Raw genomic sequence first — 22,869 nt, 5'->3', positions numbered from 1 at the left:
AGAAACTGGGTGGGGTAAACTTGGAGGCTCTGTCCCCTCTGTTCTATCCCAAAGGGTTGTCTTGTTGTGAAAACAAGGAAATAATATGAGGCAGGGTAACCAACAAGGAAACACACCAAACACAGGTTACAAAGGAACATACAAAGCACTTTATTTTATACTGAATCCAGTTACAAAAGAACAGAACAAAATTCAGATAGCTATCGACCCTCAGTACAACACAGCGAACTCCGGCGTGGTTCGGTGTGCTCAGAGAGTGCAAATATTCATTGAAACAGTCAGGCTTTTATACATTTCTCCAGCCTGTTGTCCAGCCTTTCTTCAGGTTAACCATTCCATAAATATGTTACTGCTCTAGGGTCCCTTGCCAGGTCAAATCTAGTTCATCTTAGGTTTATACATTAACAAGAAGAAATGGTAATAATGTATGCTCTAGGCCTAACATTACAATGCGGGACTTAATTTATACAATATAGTTAAGCAGGTGTTCTCATTCAATTATAGATCAGTTTCAGTGATACAGGTAATCCATTGCACACAGGTCAGCAGAAGGACAAGGTCTCAGCTCATGACCCTAACAAGTGGCCTGCAGGCAAGTTATACATTAGCTGTACAGAGGTCATGACAATCAAGTTCTGTTCTGAATAACATAGGCTACCATTTTCGCTCACATGGTGACTTTATAGAGCAAGAAAACCTAAAATGGCGGCTTGACCCAAAATGACAGTTTACATGGTTTCTAAGGTCAGGACCTTGCAATGCGAGTTTATTCACATGTACTTTATAAGCAGCTTGTTAGCAGCTTGGTGTAGGCCAATATACATATATTCATAGCAATAGGAGGCACGATATAATTTCTAGTTTGACAAATCCTCCTTTTGGCCTATGCCAAGTGCTAAACTACTTCTGATCTCCCTGCAAATAACTCCATGTGTCATCGTCCATACACCCTGAATAGCTGTCAGAAATATCTATCGCCATTAGATCTTTTACTAAGATCTCTTTCAGTACATACTCCTTAGAGGTTTTATCCGGGGCATACATTTCATGTCCTATTGTACCTATCGCCTGAGCGCAACATCCCCCTAGCATTGAACATATACTTGGTGGACATTGGATACAACAACAAAGAAATAGCAGAATTCCCAAAATAATCAGCAAGACTGAAAGCACTTTCCAACCCCAAAACCACAAGAAGTCCCAGAACCAAGCGCTAAGAACCCAATTTCCCTCTCCTGAAACCTGTGCTGGAGTGTCGCCATTCTCGTCCCGCCGTGGACGAGCCTTCGAAACCTCTACAGTACTTGCTATAAACACCCCAGGTAACCGGATTCCTAGATACCAAGTTCCCTGCCAATCCCTGGGAAACCATGGAAATGCTACATTACCGCAAACAAAATAGATAGGTTCACCTAAATACAAAGGCCTGTCTTCCCCAGTCAAATTTGCAACGTTGGCACAACCTTTAAAATATCCCATTGACCGGGTGCCATTCCTCTGGATGCAGAAAGAAACTGAATCGGGGCTATGGTTAACAGTATAAGAAGGAGGCACGGCATCCTTATTGCCTATCGGAGCCATTTTAAAGGAAATCAAAGATTGGAAAGGACGAGATAGTCTATCAGAAGGCCTAATAGAAGCAATATTGAGCTTACTCCTATTTGCGAAAAGCGAGCATCCCAGGGGAGTCAGAACACGTTTCTCAAAACTATTCAAATTAGTGCCATCAAAGTTCCCTGAGATGCTATCGTTCCATCGGCCAAAGAACAGTGCTCTAAGTGAAGCATAACAAGCAGTTGTCAAAGGTAAAGGGTGAATATACCAACCTAGCCCCTTATCCCCATGTTGCGGTAAATGCGAGCAGACCCAACAATTAGTCTTATTAAAAATGGCATGTGTTGCATTCATTATAAGCAACAAGGTATTATTGTGATACTTCTGTCTATGCAGAGAGTCCCTAGGTGACAGAGTATGCAAATGTACAAAAGCTGTAGGAACAGTGGGTACAATTTCAGTCGGCAGCAAAGACTCTAAAGGATGAGTTTATTCAAAATACCAAAGGCCTAAGACAGTGACTATTATAAAACCAAATATTATCATAAAAACACAACAATACGTTTTCGGGGCCCAGGCACATTGTTCATTGTCCGAGATGGTCACCCCCTTATTTATAAATCCAATACGAGCAGCAACGGTGGCGGTAGCAGGCATTGTAGATTTTCAATCGACGACCCCAATGTTCGTTGCTGGCGACACTACGGTCGCGCGGCTTCTTAGTCCTTCCACAACCCCTAGCCAACAGAATCCCCTTCCTCAACTTTTTGGGCAAAAGCAAGCCCTTGATGATCCTTTCCTTCCTTGAATGCACAGCCGAACCGTGCCGTATGTCTATCAGATGCACAGCAAAACTGTGCCGTATGTCTATCTTCGTGGCCGGAAGTTGTATCTTGTTTTGCCTGGCATTGTTTGATCCAAGAACAAGATGTCGTCACTTCCCGTTGGAAGGAACGTATCAGAGGCAAGTGAAGTTGGAACAGCAATTTCCGGGAGCAAAATTTTCGGAGAGTGCGGAGACAAAATGGCAGCTTCCCCAAGCCTCACGGGCTCAGAAAGATTCTCCGACGCACTCTCAGTGCTACTCACTGCTTTGGGATCATTGGTTGCAGCGTTAGCGAGGGGTTCTGTTTCTTCTGTAACGTGTGGCACTGGGTGAGGAAGTTTCTTGACATGCGTCGCGTGGATCCAATGCTTCCGGCCTGCGACACGCACCGCTGTTTGGGTGACCAGCAGGACCTGGAACGGGCCCCGCCACCGAGGTGCAAGGCAGGAAGATCGGTCAAAGGATTTGACCAAAACCCAACTTCCAGGTTGTATACTGTGGCCTGCGCCCTCGTATCGCGCGGGTAAAGCGTCTCGTACCTGGTGATAAATGAAATACAGGTTTTTAGTCAACTGGCTACAATAGTCTGAAAGCAATACATTTTCTACATTCCTCAATGCCCTAGGCTTCGGAAGACCCCAGATATTGGCAGGTCTCCCCATTACCACCTCAAATGGAGAGAGCCCAGTCTTAGTTTGAGGGGTTGTGCTCATGGCTAGTAACACGATCGGTAAGGCGTCCGGCCATTTTAGTTTGGTGCCGGCACACGTCTTAGCGAGCTTGTTTTTTATGATACCATTGTGTCTTTCCACTAATCCGGCGCTCTGAGCATGTCTGGCCGAATGGAATCGTTTGTCAATTTGCAATGCCGTAGATATCTGTATAATTACAGCAGCGATAAAATGCGGACCATTATCCGACCAGATAACTCTCGGCAAACCGAACCGTGGGAAGAATTCCTTTAACATGGTCTTTGCAGTGGTCATGGCTGTAGCGTCTTTAACAGGGAAAGCCTCGACCCACTTACTAAAGGCGCAAATGACCACAAGGACATATTTTAGATTGTTACATCGCTCCATTTCAATAAAGTCAAAGTGAATCACTTCAAACAGGACAGAAGGAGGCCCAAAGCTACCTCTTGGAGTTGCTGTCCCCTTTCCCACATTGTGTTGTAGGCAAATCATGCAATTTTGGACATAATGCTGGGCAATTTTTGAAATCTTATCATTTACCCAGACTTTCTCTAACATTCTCGTGATCTGTTGAGCGCACACATGTGTGGGACCGTGTGCCATGGTAACCATCATTACTATATAGGCATTAGGAAGCAACCATTTCCCTTCAACCATGTCCACCCAACACCCATCATCATCGAGTTTCCCCAAGCCCTCAGCCCACCTCTTGGATTCTTCTAATGTGGCATTGGCTTGGATATCCCGTACAGACCCAACACCCTCATCCATTGCATAAGCATCTACAGTCTCCCTTGAAACATACATCTCCGTGAAGAGATCAGAGGCAGTTTGTCTAGCTATGCGATCACCGAAAGCATTCCCTTTCCCTACATCATCTATAATCTTGCGATGTGCTGCGCACTTAATGATTGCTAACTGACTAGGGAGCGCAAGCGCTGAAAGCAATTGTACTATCAGGGAGCCATGTTGGATCTTGGTGCCATGCGAAGTTAAAAAACCCTCTCTCTGACCAAAGTCTCCCAAAGTTGTGAGCCACCCCAAAGGCATACTGGCTATCAGTATATATGTTTACTGTTAGCCCTTCGGAAAACTCACAAGCTCGAGTCAATGCTATAATCTCTGCGGCCTGCGCAGAGTTATGCGTAATTCTCTTGGTCTCCACAACCGTACTCAATGTAGTGACTGCATAAGCAGCTGTGGATGTACCATCCAGTAGTTTGAAGCAGGAGCCATCACAAAACAGCTCCCCTTGTGGGTTATCCAAAGGAGTGTCCCTCAAATCAACTCTGCCTTTTGTATCTTGTTCAGTAGTATACAGGCAGTCATGTGACTCTTCGTCACCGCAAACAGTATTTTGCGGGAAAGGTAGGAGTTCAGCCGGATTAAGAACGCAGCACCTCTTAATTTGAATGTGTGGAGCAAACAAGATTAATTCATATCTTGTCAGTCGTGCGGAAGTGAGGTGTTGCGTATGGGTTTTGTTCAATAGAATATCTACAGAGTGAGGCACCATCAGGGTTAAATCATGGCCTAGGACCATTCCCTCACTCTGTTTTACAGACGCAGCAGCAGCAGCGACAGCGCGCAAACATCTTGGCAAAGCGCATGCGACTGGATCAAGGGCGGAAGAGTAGTAACCGCATGGCCTATTCTTCCCTCCATGTTCCTGCGTTAATACAGCCAAAGCACATCCATCACATTCATGCACAAACAACACAAAGGCCTTCTCATAGTTCGGTGTGCCCAAAACTGGCGCCGAACATAATGCAGTCTTGAGCAACTCGAATGAATGTTGATGCTCCGTATTCCATGGCAATGGCAAAGAAATACCCTTCTTCGTCAAGGCCAACATCGGTTTTATCACTAGTGAGAAGTTTGGGATCCATAACCTACAGTAAGAAGCCAAACCTATCAAGGCTCTAACTTCCTTTTGTGTATTTGGGACAGACATGCCAGAAATGTGTTTTATTCTTTCAGGTGTCAATCTTCTTCCCTCCTTTGACAGGAGATAGCCTAAATAGGCGACCTCCTGGCAACAATATTGAAACTTTTTAAGCAAAGCTTTGTGACCATGCTTAGCTAGATGGATGAGCAACAACACAGTGCCCTCTTTATAAGAGCTCTCAGAGTCAGCGGCTAAAAGCAAATCATCAACATATTGAAGCAACGTACAAGTAGGGGGCAATCCAAGGGTATCAAACTGCTCTTTCAAAGCCCTGCTATAAATACTAGGACTCTCAGTATAACCTTGAGGTGCACGAGTAAATGTGAATGAGCGTCCCCCTAAGGTGAACGCGAACAAATATCTACTATCCTCATGTATAGGAATACTGAAGAAAGCATTCTTTAGGTCCACAACACTGAAGTAAGTAGCCGTAGCTGGAATCATGGTTAATATTGTCGTCACATCAGGCACAATTGGAAATTGCGGAGCACGACTTTATTAATGGCACGTAAATCAATTATAAAACGAAATGGAATTGCATTATCACCTTTTTTGTACACGGGTAAAATCGGACTATTGCACAAACTTCCTGCAATCTCCTCAATCACCCCACGATGCACAAAATTGGAAACAATGCTCTTCAAAGCTTGCTCGCCTTCAACTGAGATCTTATACTGTGGAATACGGGGCAGATTAATTCCATGTTTCAAAACTATTTTAACAGGCTCAATCTGCAAAACACCGACATCATTGTCATCAACTGCCCACAAACACTTTGGTACATTACTGAAGTCTGGCGGCAAAGGTCTAGTCAAGAATTGCGAAACAGAACATTGCTGTGGTGAAATCGTCAAACGCACTCCATCAGAAGAACAATGCATTTAATTCCTTCAACAGATTCAACCCCAGCAAATTCTCTCCACAATTCGAAGTCAAGAGAAATGGACAGTGGTCCGTAAAGGGATCCAAAGAAATAGGTACCGGTGAAGAAACCGGACAAACAACTGGTGTGCCAGAAAACCCTACAGAAACATTGGTTTGCCCTGACAGTGGAATGTTTGGAACCCGAGAATGATCAATGGAGCACTTCTGTGCTCCAGTGTCTATCAAAAATTGATGTTTCCTATTTCCCACTACTATTTCAACGTATGGACCTTTCTGATTAACGGGAATAGGTGTAGGTTCCAAACCCTGCTTCAGGCAATCCTAACAAAACAAAATATCATCAAAAGGAAGCTCTTCAGATAGATATGCAGCAGAAGGATGATCAAATATGTTTCTAGTATCCACACTCGAAGTCTGATTATCCTGTGAAAAAGGTTGTTGGGGATCCTGCGAAAACTGGCCTCTACAAGGGCCCCCTACACCCGGGCGACCTCTGGATCGTCTACCCATATTTCCAAATGTGTTATTCGACCTCTGTCGAAGGACGGGGCATTGTGCATGCCAATGACCCTCCTGGCGACAATAGGCACACTGGTTAATATTCACAGGACCCAAGGGCACATTCCCTTGTGGAACATACTGACCTCTAATCTGTGAACTACCCCCTCTGGGGCCTCTAACAGTTTGCTGTAACAATACTTTAGTCTTCAAATCACCTTTTCTCTTCTCGACTCTATCTTTTTCATTATTGACACGGTTCTCGTAGTACTGAGCCATGTGCAGTACTTCTGATTGGGATTTCACCTGCCAAGCGCTCTCAGAAGACATAATTTGTGACTGGATGTCAGGCAGCAATCCACGTACAAATTTGTCCACAGATAATCTTTTCCCAGACTCTGTGCCTAAGTCTTGTCCACTGAAATCCGAGAATACCTGTTTGAACCGATTAAAGAACTCGGTAGCACCCTCAGATTTTCCTTGGACACAGGCCGTAAGCTTGTCCCAAATAATTCTCTTTTCGGGGATTATAGTTTTCAGTTTTGCAATGATTCTGTCAGGCAAAGTTAGTATCACCTGAGGTGGTCTCCCACCAGCTGGCCTTTCCCCATCAAGCCTAACTATGTTAGCCCATGTATCTCCCAACCCTGGTACATCGTCTATAGTTCTAACTTGTTTCCACAAATCTACAGGCAGGAGTACAGGGAATAGCAAATCAATGTCGCCTAGGGTAAACACTGAGGACTGCAAAACAGACTTTATCTCTTTATAGAACCCTGTCGGATTTTTCCTAATATCAGGAATAGTTTGTCTAATAGTATTCACTTCCTGTCGTGAAAACGGGACGTGAACAAACTGCGATACATAATGTGCAGGAATGTCCACAGCAGGTGTACCTGCTGCAGCATTAGCAGGAATCTCAACCTTTGGGACAAATGTCGGAGGAACCTCTCTCATAGGCAACTGAGATGTAGGCAACTCCGAACGCTTACTAAGCAACAGAGCTAAGTCGAGCGCTAAAGCAGTTGAAGAAGTGTCAAGTGAAAAAGCTCTCTTATAAATGCTCAATAACTCTGTGGGACAACTAACCTTTCTCTTTAAACATTCATCCTGCAGGTACTCTACCATTACCTGTATCACTTTCCTCTGCATTTCTAGCGTATATTGACTGTATGTGTCATATACCTCAACTGGAGTTATCCATATGTCTGAAATCCATCTAATCGCATCTTTTGTACAAATTCACGCCTCCTCAGATGTCGATTTACGACACGGAAGAAATCGTTTCTGTACATACATACTTTCTTCTTCATCATCCTCATTCCGTAACCTTTCCAACTCCTTTCTATACTCAAATATCCTCTCAACATGCTCATGTACCTTCTTCACAGTGTCTCTTGAAAACGCTAAAGCATTCAGGTCCCTCAACCCTTGTGGGAGGTCTGCATTATTTAATTTACCCCACATTACCCATAAATGAATCCCTAAACCTTCAATGAAAACGTTTTTCTCAGGAAAATTATCCATATTAGAAAGTGTGGCAAGAACATTAGCTCGATCATCTCTCTCCATACAATGCTTAGCCCATGCAAACAAATCCTGTTTCTTTTCTGTAGGAACAGTATTACGAGTAACAATCCTCGACCCCGCACCCTGATCAACTATAAGCGGTACAGAACTACTTGGGAGTGAGGGTGCAGGCAAATTCAATGGAGGTACTATTACTGGTGCAATGGGAAGAGGCAGAGGAGCAGGTGGAGGAACAACAACCGGAGGAATAGGAACAACAGGTTGAGCAGGAAGAGCAGGAATAACAGCAGGAAAAGGTACAGCAGGAGGAAGAGGAACATACGGAGGTGGTGCAGAGGCACCAGGCCTTCGTTCATTTAACAATTTGTCGATAAACTCATCAGAAACATGAAGATGTTTAGAAGGATAGATTTTCTGAATACCAAGTGAGAAAGCCCTGTCCATATTCCTAACCGACTCAGACTGTTTGTCCTGATCATATAACAACGCCTTTTCAGCATTTGTTTTATGACGGCGCACATATTTTTCCCTACTTTAAAGCTGCTGCAGCGCTTCTCTTTTCCAATTTTGCAAAACATCAAATGCTGCAGGTCTGGCCTTCTTTTTTAACAAGACTGACTGTAAATATTCAATACGAGGGATCTCAAAACTACCATTGACTGGCCACTGAAGTTCGGAGGCATGTCTGGTTTGTCTGTGCCAAATTTTATTAAATACTACACTTCCAATGCCAAGCTTACAGTACATAGTACACGCCGGTGACCCCTCCTGTGGTGCTGGACGGCTAAATTCCAAAGATTGTCTATCGCTGCGGAATAATGCCCTAAAGCAGCTAGACACTTTCCCAGGCATTTCTCAAATACTTGGTGTTACCTGGTCAATAATTGTGTCTGCAGATACAATGCGCCAAATTCAAATTGTCAGGGTTGAATTAAGAGTCGGGTAACGACTCACCTGACCAAACCTAAGGAGGACCAATCGGTTTACAAAGGACTTACCTAACGAATTTTACCTTGTGTATGGTGATTTCGGCAAATCTGCCCGCCTCAAAAAATTGACCCTCGTCAAGATGCCGTCTCAGACCACACGGCTATCGTCCAGGGAACGGATCGTGCAGCGCTGTTGAGGTGTCGCGTCTCGTTCAGTCGGGCCCGTTATGTCGCACTGTCCGATCCCGGTCCGATAGCGTGCGTCAACCTTCAATAATCCGGCATCAATCTTGAGGGTCCCTATTCCGGGCGCCAACTGTGAAAACAAGGAAATAATATGAGGCAGGGTAACCAAAAAGGAAACACACCAAACACAGGTTACAAAGGAACATACAAAGCACTTTATTTTATACTGAATCCAGTTACAAAAGAACAGAACAAAATTCAGATAGCTATCGACCCTCAGTACAACACAGCGAACTCCGGTGTGGTTTGGTGTGCTCAGTGAGTGCAAATATTCATTGAAACAGTCAGGCTTTTATACATTTCTCCAGCCTGTTGTCCAGCCTTTCTTCAGGTTAACCATTCCATAAATAAGTTACTGCTCTAGGGTCCCTTGCCAGGTCAAATCTAGTTCATCTTAGGTTTATACATTAACAAAAAGAAATGGTAATAATGTATGCTCTAGGCCTAACATTACAATGCAGGACTTAATTTATACAATATAGTTAAGCAGGTGTTCTCATTCAATTATAGATCAGTTTCGGTGATACAGGTAATCCATTGCACACAGGTCAGCAGAAGGACAAGGTCTCAGCTCATGACCCTAACAAGTGGCCTGCAGGCAAGTTATACATTAGCTGTACAGAGGTCATGACAATCAAGTTCTGTTCTGAATACCATAGGCTACCATTTTAGCTCACATGGTGACTTTATAGAGCAAGAAAACCTAAAATGGTGGCTTGACCCAAAATGACAGTTTACATGGTTTCTAAGGTCAGGACCTTGCAATGCGAGTGTATTCACAAGTAGTTTATAAGCAGCTTGTTAGCAGCTTGGCGTAGGCCAATATACATATATTCAAAGCAATAGGAGGCACGATATAATTTCTAGTTTGACATTGTGTGGGACCCAAGTATCAACTTTTAAAACACAATATGCCAGTGAGAATGACCAAGTGGCTGGATTTAAAGATAACATACACAGTTAGTTGCTTTGATGATTGTTATATCTAAAGCCCAGGTATCTGACAAGGTATCACCATTTAGCAAAAGTGACCGAAAGGGGACAAGTCAGCAATTCCACAAACCCAACTTCGAAAAATTAGATCAAAAGCATACATTTCTGTTCATTACATGCCAGTATAAAAACATGTTCACACTGGCTGTGCCCATACATTTCCATTCTGGCTGTACCAAAATATGCCAATAGTCCCATATATGAACATACTCATGTTTACTTTGTGCATAGTGCCAGAAATAATACTATAAAAAAAACATGTCCATGCAGGCTCTGCCAACACTGATTACTGCTCATAGCATACTTATCTCGTGCCAGTATCCAGTGTGCCTGTTTAACTAATTGCGCTACTGTTACCTGCATCTGTACACTGATTACTGCTCATAGCATACTTATCTCAGTAGTATATGCACGGTGCCCCCCCCCTCAGCAGAGCCCCCTCTGTTACGAGGGTCCATTGTTACCGCGACACTCTCGTGTACCTCACACTCATGCCAATGCTCACCATGGAACACCCTCTATCAACCAACAGCATAGCTGCCCCCCACACCTTCCCCTCTAACATCCCCCCTACCCACCTCCTACCCTCATTCTTCACCAAATGCAACATCACAGCAACCGGCCACATGCACACCACAACCTCATGCCCAAGACCCACCAACATCAGGAACCAACTCCTGGGTCTCCGCTCTAGATACCCCAGCACTACTAACCTAGCCCCACCTAACGCCTCCAAGACCACAGACCCGCTCACCAACAAGTCCAAACCAGCCCCACCCACACATGCCATGACACCTCCCAACCCCGCCATACCTGTACCACCCAGCACCACCCCTACCCTCTCCCAGACCCCTCACAACTTACAATGTGCCCTGATCAACGCAAGATCCATCCCTGCACATTCCACCGAAGTTTAGGAACTCCTAATCCACCTGGACCTCGACATGCTAGCCATCACTGAGACCTGGCTTCACAGTGCCGCAGGGCCTGCCCTCAACCTGGCCATCCCACAGGGTTACACCATCATTTGGCAAGACCACTTTTCCTCAGTAGGAGGAGGGGTAGCACTCATCTTGAAAGATCACCTAGAGGCTAGACAAATCACATCTAACCTGGGTGATAATTCAGACTCCCTTGCTATACAAATCACACTCTCCCCCAACTCCACCATCAATCTCGTCTACCGCCCATCTGGCCCGCTACTGGAGTTCCAAGAGAACCTCCTACACCGCCTAGCAAGAAAAACCTAAAAATTACCTCCAAAAGCATCCTTCTAGGTGATCTCAACTTCGGCTTTAACGATAAAATGGACAAGCCAGCAAAATCCCTCACACTAGCCTTAAAGGAACTAGGCTTCGACCAAAAAATAGCCGAAACCTACACACATCAAAGGCTGCATCCTTGATTGGATAGCCGACCACAACTGTGAGGTTGACATTAGCTCCATCACCCCCATTCCATGGTCAGACCATCACCTCATTCATTTCCTCATCCCCACCACTCCCAAGGCCAAAAAAACTAACCCTATTCCCCCAGCCCAGGCAAGATGTGCTAAAAACCTTACCAGAGATAAGCTCACACCCCACCTCAGCACCCTCACAACAGACTTCAGGTCTTCAGACCCATCTGTGCTAGCAGATATTACAAACACACCATAGACGACATTTCCCCGCTACAGAAAAAAAAAGCTAAAACACTCAAACACTTGGTTCTACTCGGAACTAAAAGAGCTTCGCTCTCAGAAAAGAAAAGCTCTGAACACCTGGCAAAAACGACCTTCCCCAGACACGCTATCCTCCTACAAAACAATTACCTCTCAATACAAAAAAGCTATAATTACAGCTACGTCAGCATCCTACAATGAAAGGATTACGAATGCTAGCTCCGAATCCAAAGAACTTTTTGCCATCTTCAAAGAACTCACTACACCAGCCACCAAATCACAAGATATTGTTAAAGACCAAACCCGGTGTAACTCTATTCAATCTGCCCTATTGAACAAAATCGAACTCCTACAAGAAATAATTAAGGAGCACCATAAGAATTTATCACATCACATTAATTCAACCAATAGCACTGATCAAATGCCCACCTCCAGCCCAGTGCCTCCACCCGCCAAACCCCCCCCCATAACTCCCTTCCATTTCAGGGAAGTATCTGAACGTGAAGTCATTGAGATAATGAACAGGATTAAACCATCCAACTGCAAAGGAGACCCCTGCCCAGCCAGCCTTATCAAAGACTGCAGCGAAACACTTGCCCCATTTCTTAAATCCTTCATTAACGCCTCCTTCAACTCCAACACAGTGCCAGAAAGTGTAAAGGAAGCATGGGTACGCCCCCTTCTAAAAAAAAACACTCTCGACCCAGAAATTGCTAACAACTACCGGCCCATCACCACAGTGCCATTCTTGCTCAAGATCCTGGTCAAAGTCGCCTGCACGCAAATCCAGGAATATCTAGAAACCAACCACATTTTAGGCAAAAGACAGTCAGGATTCTGACCAGGTCACGGAACTGAGTCAGCCCTTCTTGACTTAAAAATACAACTTGGGGACATCCTGGAAAAAGGCAAACCGGCCATTCTCCTCCTACTGGATCTGTCCGCCGCCTTTAACCTTGAGAACCAAGATATCCTAGGCATGCACCTCAAAAAGGAAGCTCACTTGTCCCCAGAAGCTATCGCTTGGGTGGCCTCATTTCTAAATGGAAGACTCATGAAAGTCTTCTCAGACACAGCATCTGCATCCCCTTCCATCATCCACTGCGGCATTCCTCAGGGCTCCGCCCCCACACTCTACAACATTTTCACCCTTCTACTTTTTAATGATCTTGACTGTCGAGACATAGCATACACCAATTACGCTGACGACACACAGGTTCAACTCACACTAACTGGGACCTATGAAGAAGACGCAACAGTCTTAACCAAAATCTACACAGCCATCCAAACATGGATGGCTGCCAACGGCCTCTGCCTCAACAGGGATAAAACTGACATTCTCCTAGTTGGCAATAGCGAAACACTCAATAAACTTCCCCCGCAATACAAAACCTTCAACATCGACAACTCCACCATCCCAGTCTCCAAGACTGTCAAAACATTAGGTGTCTACTTATATGCCTCATTATCCATGTCCCGCAGGTCAACGCCATAGCCTCCTCCACAGCGCTTACCACCAAGGTTATTAACGCAGTCAAGCCCTTTCTATCCACCAAAAACTGCCTATCCATCGCCAGAGCAACAGTAGGCACGAAATTTGACTATTACAATGCCCTATTCCTAGGCACTTCTGTCAACAACCTAAAAAAACTTCAAGTCACGCAGAACAACGCGCTCTGGGCAGAGCTGACCATTTCCAAACGGGAACACATCTCTCATGCTAGGAAAGAGGCCCACTGGCTGCCGGTAAAAGAACGCATACTGTTTAAAGCCATGGCCATCACACACAGATGTCTTTCCTCAGATGCCCCGCCCTTCCTCTCTGAAAGAATCACCCTCCCCTCCTCTAACAGACCCACTAGATCTCACCTCGCCAACCAGATTGATGTACCATCTTTCAAAAGAAGCAAAGCTGGAGGGTCCAGCTTCCAACACTGTGCACCCAAGAATTGGAATGCCCTTCCCACTTCACTTAGGAATGAAAAATCGTACACCACCTTCCAAAAAAACCTAAAAACCCTACTGTTCCGATAATGTACATACTGCCTGCCTAGTGATGTTAACGCACGCTCAAAATGCTTATTCTTGTGTATACTGCTGCAACCGAGCCTATGTTTCTGCTTTCCTATGTTGATGTATACTGCTGCAATCGACTATGTTTCTGCTTTCCAATGTTAAGTTCAAGCTCACTGTAACAGCACCTCGATGCCCCAGGGCAGGCTGTGCGCTTTATAAATGCAAATAAATAAAATAAATAAATAAATAAATATTTGGCCGTATCTCCACCTAAGGACATACTTCTGGTGGCTTGAGCATTAAAAATGCCATAACGCAATAAGAAAACATGTCCAAAGTGGCTGCACAATGTGGGCCATCCTAGACATGCAACTCCAGCCCATCTCTAAGGATTGGCTTAGGAGTAATTGATCAGACATATGGCAGCTACTATTTGCAATCCCAATGTGTTCTCATGTCAAATTTTTGGCAAAAAATAGTTATATGGCAAAACTTTGTAATTTACTACTAACTGCCATGATATATATATATTTTGCGATTCAGCTTATCATGGGGAATTAAATAAAATGACAGCCAGGTCTGCACCATTTTGAATGACCATTTGGCAATTTTCTGCCATTTTCACAGCAAGCATAACAGGTATGAACAAATAATGTACTCTCCACATTCATTATTACACTCTTCACCAGTTCGCCAGTTCTTAAATCCGGGACATTTTCAGATCAGTCAGGAACCTAGTTTAAATGGCTATTGCAGTTCCTTATTCCCAGGTGGATTAATTTCATATCACCAAAATCGCCTCAAGATTGTCTAAAAAAATGACACATAAATAAAGAAAATCCGACTTTTGGTTGCTGCGAAAAATGGCTAAATAATAATAGTCCTATTAAACAAAGGGAATCTTCATATATGCAAATATGAGCTTCCCTTTCTCCACGCCATTTGCCTCTCTGGGCCAGCCTATAACCAGAGTTTTTATTAGTCTCTTTGTGTTTGGAGTTTGCTGTTTGAAGTTGGAGTTTCAGCCTCCCTTAATTGTACCCCCTGTTTTCACACCTCCTTCTTACTTTCTGGTCATGCATCAGCCAAAACAGTTGGCCTGCAAATAACTGCCTTTAGACGCTGCAAGTCTAAAGGACACTCGGTTTCCACACCTTTCAGGCGAGCCACATTTTATTGTTGTTGTAAACGACTGGGATGCGAGCCAGGCTTTCCGTTGGGGGAGTCCTTTGTGACATTTGTCCCACAACAAGCAAACAGGGTCTGCCTTGGGCCTAATTGAACTTTTTGTGGCAACAAAGTGGGCTTTTCTTTTCAAATGTTTTCCAGAATTTTGAATGTGACACATAATCTAACTTACTCTTTGTCAACACACACCATGGGCCTCATTCCGAGTGCAGCGGTAAGGGGTTAACGGCACCAGTAAGGATGCCGGTGCCGTTAACCCCCTACCGCCGCATTCCAAGGTCCCTTAGCGGGTTTCACTAGGGCCGGCTGGTTTTACCAGCCGCCCTTAGTGGGAGCGGCTAAGGGACCAAGGGGCTAATAACGGGCCCGCAAGCTCCTTCCCCATTCCCATTGAGCCATATGGCGGCTTGAATGGGAATGGGGAATGGTTTTTCGGAATGGGGACTTACCGGGTCTGCAAAGGTCAGAATGTCCTGGTAAGACCCCATTCCGACACCACGGACATGGGTTTAGAGGCAGCCATGGTGCCTCCAAACTCGTAATGAACCGCCATGTCTTTTCCCTCAAATCTTTATGTTGGCAATGGGACTTTTTTTCATTTCTTGCTTTAACTTGCAAAAACACATGCAAAGCCCTTTTTGTGTTAGTGTTTAAAAATCCTGTTTTTCATTTGAAAGGGACCTTTGAATTTCTTCTAACATTGCAAATTAAAATGCCGCTTTTCCTTTTGTAATGACAGATAGGCCTTTTCACATGGCCCTCCCTTGTGTTACTTGCATAAGCCCCACAGTCTGCCTTAATATGCATATTTCTGATGTTAAATTCTTGTTATGAATGCTGGCATGTCAGTTTGGCAGGTTGGCCTTTCAGTTCGGTTAGTTTGCGGCCTTTGATTACACCCCACATGCACGAACACAGTACAACCTTAACACCGCCAGTTTCAGGAAAGGCTTGCCTCACCTCACTGCCTAACAAAAAGCAAATGCGCACATCAGGCCTGTCCCCTCGAGTGTGAAAGAACACATAACATTGTCATATGTTGGCTTTCTTCTGTAGGGAGGGGGCTGATATGTGCGTTTGATTTTTGTTAGGCATAGGTCTGAGGGAAGCCTTTCCTGAAACTAGCAGCTTTAATGTTTTGTTGTGTTTGTGCTAATATATTTTTCTGCATGAACACAGTAAAACTTTAATGCCGCCAGTTTCAAGAAAGACTTCCCTTTCCTCTCTGCCTAACAAAAACCAAGTGCAGAACCCCCAAACCTCAAATCCCATTTCGGTTAGCCAATGGCGTTGTGTGCCGTCTCCACACCACTATGCATTCAAGACATTCTATGAGTGTTATTTTAGCTATTTAAAGCCACACATTAACATATATTATATCAGCTCAAGCTGAGAAGATATGCGGTCGAGTCTCTAGAATGCAACCTGGGTGCAAATCCCAGGCCAATTCTTAACTAAAGGGTGTGCTCCTGGTCAGATCACTTCATCTCACTGTATCATAGTTTCCAAAATGGGAGACAGAAGGGATTTATTTGGGGTTGGACAGTTTGAGACGGCAGGACACCCGGTATGGGTTTTGTGAAGTGAGGTGTGACAACAGTTATGTGTCGTATGACTTGTGGAGGAAGGATGCCAGATGTGTGTTTTGTGTTGTGAAGTGGAAGAGAGGCAGGAAAGACTGTTCTGTAGTCAGCATTTACTTAAATCCTGTGCAAGCGAGGCTGTACCTTGTACGGAGGGGGGTTGGGTCGAATATATTTTGTTACATCCACAGTGTCAGTTCCTGTGATGTTTTCAGGCTCAAAAGGCCATGTGTTGGAAGCACTGCGTGGGAGGAGTCACTTCTGCTACCCCTAGCATTTTGATGAACCTAATGTCTCCCAATCAAACAAAGCCAACTTGTAAGACTGTGCGTTACTTCTCGTCATCAGTCGATAGGTTGTAAAAGCTGATTAATCTTGCCAAAACATGACACCCTCAAAATAAATCTAACAATTAAGAATCATTGTTACAGTGGCAAATTCCACTTCCCAACTTGGCCTGAACATGCCAATAACATGCCGAAAGGTGTGAGAGTACAGGGAAACTAGTAAAAATTCAGGTAGCTCCAAAATGCCGACCAGTTGTAACAAGCCTTCGTTGGCTAGAGAGGGTGCACCTACCGAGCCACACCACACGGTATCTCCACATGCACACACTGACTTTTTAAAACATTTTTTAAATGTATTTATTATTTTCTTAACAATACAACAGACAAGTCATTGCAGGATGATTGTCGCATCACAAGTAACTTCCCCCCTTCCCTCCCTCCCAACCTTCCAAGACCATATGGTACTGCACCGGAAACTGTGTGCCCCAGAGGTTCTCATGGCCTTTCGTGTCCTCGTAGGAGGAACTATCCACCTTCGGGCAGAACAGAGTCACTGTGAGCGCCACCCATTGGAGAAGGTTGTTAGAAGTGTTTATTTTTTGTTGACGTTGGGCAGTCTCCCAAGCCCCTGTTTCGGCAGTCGACCATCTGCGGAGGTCTTCCCACCATAGTGTTACGCTTGGGGCTTTGGGGCATTTCCATCCCATGGCGATGCGTCTTTTTGCAAGGATGTACATTAGGTCCTTGAGTTTATTTAAAGGCTTGTTCTTTTTGTTTCTAGGGTATCTCCCCAGGATGCACGCTTTAGGTGTGTGTACTTCTAAGGTGATGTCCACCTCGGCCACCTTGGCTTTGATTTGTGTCTAGAAGGTTTGTATTGCAGGGCATCCTCAGAACATGTGGGTCATCCAAGCATGGGGTTCTTTGCATTTGGGGCACACCTTGGTTCCTGCTCCACTGAACCTGGAGATGATGTCTGGAGTAAGATATGCTCTATTGATTAGGTAGAATTGTATAAACTGTAGTCAGGCATTTCTGGATATTTTTTATGTTAGTGAATTATGGCTTCCCATTCTGTCTCTTCAAACTGCAGGTTGAGTTCCTGTTCCCAATTCTCCTTGCACTTGAGATCGTGCTGGGTGATGCAGTCGTGCAGTGTTCCATGGATTCTGGAGGTTTCATGGCCCCCATCTACGGTACTCAGCAAGTTCTCGATGCACTCATGACCTGTGTCGAGGTGCTCTGTTGTAGGCCAGCGGCCTGCTAGTTTCTTTACTACAGCGTTGTGTAGTAGGAACTGTCCTGTTGGTATCCCAGAGGACTCCTGTAGCTCGGTGAACGTTCGGATACCCTGGTCATCTACCAGATCTCCTAGGGTAGCAGCGCCAAATGACTTCCATATGTCTCTGATCGTCTTTTGGTCCCCTGGTCTGGCTGACATGATTGTCGCGATCGGGATCTGCAGAGAGTAGGGATCGGATAATTTAACAGTTTTGCAGGCTCGTTTCCACATCTGGGTTCCAAGTTGAATTAGGTGTGTGTATTGTTTTGTTCCTGGTGTGCTCCAAAGCAGATCCCTAAGTAGCGTTTGGGGGATTGCGGGCTGCAGTAGGCAAGTGTCAGATGAGACTTCATCAGCCATCCACTGGATCACATGTTTCAATTGGCCAGCCAAGTAGTAGAGTTCAAAATTGGCGACCTTGAGGCCACCTTTGTCGTAAGGTCTCTGCAGTGTTTCCAAGACGACTCTGTGTCTTCCATCTTGCCACAGGAATTTCCTGCAGAGCTTATTCAGGTCTGTTGCGGGATATTGTATGGAACATTAGTGAAAAAATATATAAGTTTAGGTAGCGCCACCATTTTGAGGAGACTTGCTCTGCCTGCGACCGAGAGTGGTAGTTTGCTCCAAAAGTCCATTGATTTCTCCAAGCCTTCCTTTGCTCTTACTGTATTCAACGTGTGCTCCGTCTTGGGGGCTCAGTGAATCGTGATGCCTAGGTATTTGAAAGAGATGGGTTCCCATTTGAGGGCTAGAGTTGGGAGGGTTTCAGAGCTGGACTTGCTGAGGGCTGCCATGGGGTGCAGGCATGATTTATTGTGGTTGATCTGAATCCCAGTATATCTATGGAATCCCTCTAAAGTCTCCAATATGTAGGGTAATATGTGTACGGGGTCCTTAAGGTAGAGAAGCATGTCATCAGCATACATAGAGACTAAGTGAGTTACCCCGTCTATTACTATGCCCCCATCTCCATACTCCTGTCTGAGGTATGCTGTTACTGGTTCGATAGCTATGATGTATAGCATGGGGGATAGAGGCATCCTTGCCGAGTGCCCCGGAATAGACTCCATTTCTCAGAGAAGGTGTTGTTGGTGCACACTCTGGCAGCGGGGTTGGTGTAGGTGAGCATAACCCATTTAATGAAGCCTGTCCCTATTCCCATCTTGGCCAAAGTGGTATGAAGCCATTTCCACCGGACCGAATCAAATGCTTTAGAAGCGTCTAAGGACGCCACTGCACTCTCTTCCGGTCTGCTTTCTGTACTGTATATGACATGATGCAGCTTACGTAAATTTTCGTGATGGATCGACCGGGCACGTATCCGGTGTGGTCATGTTGGATTAGGAGAGGGATGGCTTTACGGAGCCTCATTTCAAACAGCGCTGTCAGGATCTTGTTATCCACATTTAGCAAGGACAAAGGCCTGTATGAGCCGCACTCCGTGCTGTCTTTGTTGGGTTTCAATAATGGGATGATGACGGCTTCCCTCATGGTGTCCGGGAGGTGACCTAATTCATATGCCTCATTAAACACTTGGGTTAATGGTGGGGCGAGTATGTCCTCGTAGGTTTTATAGAACTCTCCCGGGAGTCCATCTGGTCCTGGTGCTTTCCCAGAGGGTAGTGATCTAATGACGGCCATGACCTCCTCTGGGGTGATAGGTCCCTCAAGGGACTCTGCTATTTGTGTGTCCAGGTGTGGTAGTCTGATGATGTCTAAAACATCATCGATCTCGGTGTCAGTTGGCGGTGAAGGGTCGGTGTAGAGGGCCTGATAGTACTCTGTGAATGCCAGGTTAATTCCAGCTTACTTATGTGCGTCCTTGCCGTCTGCGCCTTGGACTAGGCAGATGGGTTTTCTGGGGGTTTCGCGCTTGTAAAGCCACGCTAGTAGCTTTCCGGGCTTATCACCTAGGGCATGGGTTCTTTCTGTATGTTTCGCACAGCTAAGTTTCCCTAGTGACTCCCAGTGTGTCAGGCAAGCCTTAGTTCTACTGTTCTATTTATGTGGCATGGGTCTGAAGAGGCTAAAGTTCCCAATTCTTTCAGCTCTTCTCCGGCTCGCGCTAGCAATGCCGTGATTGATCTTTGGGCCCCCCGTTAGCAGCAATCATTTCCCCTCTTATCACCACTTTGTATGCCTCCCATGCCGTGCTGATGTGTTGGACACTGTCTATATTTGTCCGCCAATAATCTGTTGTGCCTTGTCTAATTTGATCGCAAAATGCTTTGTCTAACAGCGCCTCACCTCTAAGTCTCCATGTAGGTATAGGGGCTCTGGGAGTGGAAGAAGACTGTGGCGTTGTGGTTAGGGGCGTAAGTGTTCACCAAGCAAAGTCCCCTCCCTTCGATGGTGCCTTGTATCAAGGCCATTCTACCTTCATTATCTGTTTTGGTGTGGATCAGATTAATGGGGATTGAAGGGGCAATACAGATTAGGACTCCTCGGGCGTAATTGGAGTATGTGGTGCCTATTAAGGTTCCTCTCCATTCTTTGGCCAGCGCTGACAACTTTTATGCATTTAGGTGGGTCTCTTGCAGAAGGGCGATTCCTATTTTGTGGTGTCTCATGAAAGTTTGGATTCGGTGTTGCTTAATATAGCTGTTCAAGCCTTTAACTTTTCATTATATGATTTTAATTTTGTTAGCCATGGGCGTGGTGTGGCTGCGAACAGGTGGGTGACCTACTAGGTGGCTCAATCTTCTGGTCTAGTGGCCCACGGTGCAGTGAGTGGTCTTGGTGTTCCCTTTGTGCAGCTCTGAACAGGATCCTAACATGTGGGTTACCTTCCCCATTAACTTTAAACTTTGAACTCCCTAACAAAAAAAAAAACAGTTTAATGGGGTTGCCCCCAATCTGACTATCCCGTTTGCACTCCATTCGACCTAGGTCTATTGGTGCCCGATGGGCGGGTCGATTACCCAAACTAATTCAGGGGGTATGAGAAAGGCTACTTCAGTGGGTGTCGTTCTCTGAGCAGGTTGTGTTCAGTAAAGCTCCAATAAACTCAATGTTGCCGCATTATGTGCGTGGTGCAGTGTCTTCCTTGTACTCTGGTTAGGAACGTTATGGGTGGCAGCTAGGGTGCTGCCTGCCGTGGTCGACGTTGCCTCACCTCAACGTCAGGGATCTGTTCCTTGTCCATCCACTCGCAGACTTCAGCAGGTGTGTCGAATAAGTAAGCTTTGTTGTTGGCGAGGACTTTCAACCTGGCTGGGTATAGAAGCATGTACCGCAGGCCTGCATTTTTCAATCTGACTTTGGTGTGGTTCAATTGGGCTCTGCTTCTTTGAACCTGGAGGGTATAGTCTGGGTAGATGGCTATTTTCGCAGAGTCTCTTTGTATGCAGCTGCCCGATCTTGAAAAGGCTTGGATCGTTTCTCTGTCTCTGTGATTTAGCACTTTGGCTATTATCGGCCTGGGCGGGTTCCCCATGGGGCAGCCTTTTGGTGAGGGATCGGTGGGCCCTCTTGATAGTGAAGCCTTGCGATAGTTTACCGGCTCCAATTTCTTGGAGTAGGAGGTCTTCCACGTAGTTAGTGGGGTTGTTTCCCTCGATTCCCTCTGGTAAGTTTATGATTCTGATGTTGTTTCGGCACGCGCGCCCTTCTGCCTCATCTGCCCTGTCTTCGAGGTTTTTTACCTTTTGAACTAGAATGTCCACCTTCCTCAGAAGCTGCGTTTTTGCTTCCGAGTTTGCCTTCACTTGGGTCTCCAGTACCTCTGTTCTGCCTGCTATGGATCGTACATCTTGCCGTAGCAAATTTAAGTCAATAGCAACAGTGTCGATTTTGCTTTCCATTGTCTTTTGTAGTGTCGTGATGGCCTCCAAAAGCTGAGAGTTGGCTGGTTCGGGAGACACAGCACCCGAAGCGGTCGTGGAGGTGGAAGTAGCCTCTGGCCTAGCGACGCCCGTGGCCGCGTAGGCCTCCATGGTTGTTTGCTAGTGTTTATTTCTGGCCCCTTTAGTAGTCATCCCTTCACTTGCATTTGGGCTTGCAGGATCTTCCCACCGGCTGCCCATGTATTATTCGTGGTGGTCAGCTTAGCAGTGGTGTTGCTTCGGCTCGTAGTATTGCTTCTCTGTAGCTCTGGCGTGTGTGCTCTTCCTATCTAGATGAGCGCGGGGTGAGGCGTCCTGGCAGCGACTGCTCCACCGTGTCCAAGCCCCGGTCTAGCGCTGGGCCCGCGGGGATCCCAGGGGGGTATCAGCGGGTCTTCAAAGGAGGCCGCCCAAGTCTTGCGCGTTGCGGTGCCCTCCGTTATTTGGCACTGTCGTGCCAGGGTCAGGCGAGCTGCATGTCCTGGGTTGTGGGAATCGCAGAAGTTGTCCAGTGCCTGGTGGCCCCGGTGGATCGTGGTCACCAGCAAGTGAATGCCGTGAGTTGTGCAGGGGAGCCAAGGGTGGTGGGCAGGGAGTGCCACTTTAGCGCCAAGCTGGGGGCGTTATGGTGAGTTAGCCCTCCCTCCGCGCGCCGAGCACCCGCGATGCCAGGCCGCGTGGGGCCGATGTGGATTGCAGCGGGTCAAGCTCCGCGTGTGGGCCAGGGAGACTGAGTTCTCTGCGTGGGGGTTAATAGGGAAGCGGGTGGAGGGCGCCACTCCTGTACAGCGCTATGATGACTAGGCGCTCCGACCCCCTCGACTCCTGCTCCTTACCTCGCGTCCCCGGGTTATCTTGGCTGGGATCCTGGTGCGCCGGTATAAGTCAGTGGCCGCACTCCGACTCCCTGGTATGCTTGTGCTCG

The sequence above is a fragment of the Ambystoma mexicanum genome, chromosome 9 (genome assembly GCF_040938575.1).
Source record: "Ambystoma mexicanum isolate Mex_15411 chromosome 9, UKY_AmexF1_1, whole genome shotgun sequence".
Lineage (NCBI taxonomy): Eukaryota > Metazoa > Chordata > Amphibia > Caudata > Ambystomatidae > Ambystoma > Ambystoma mexicanum.
Note: the sequence above shows the minus strand (reverse complement) of the source record.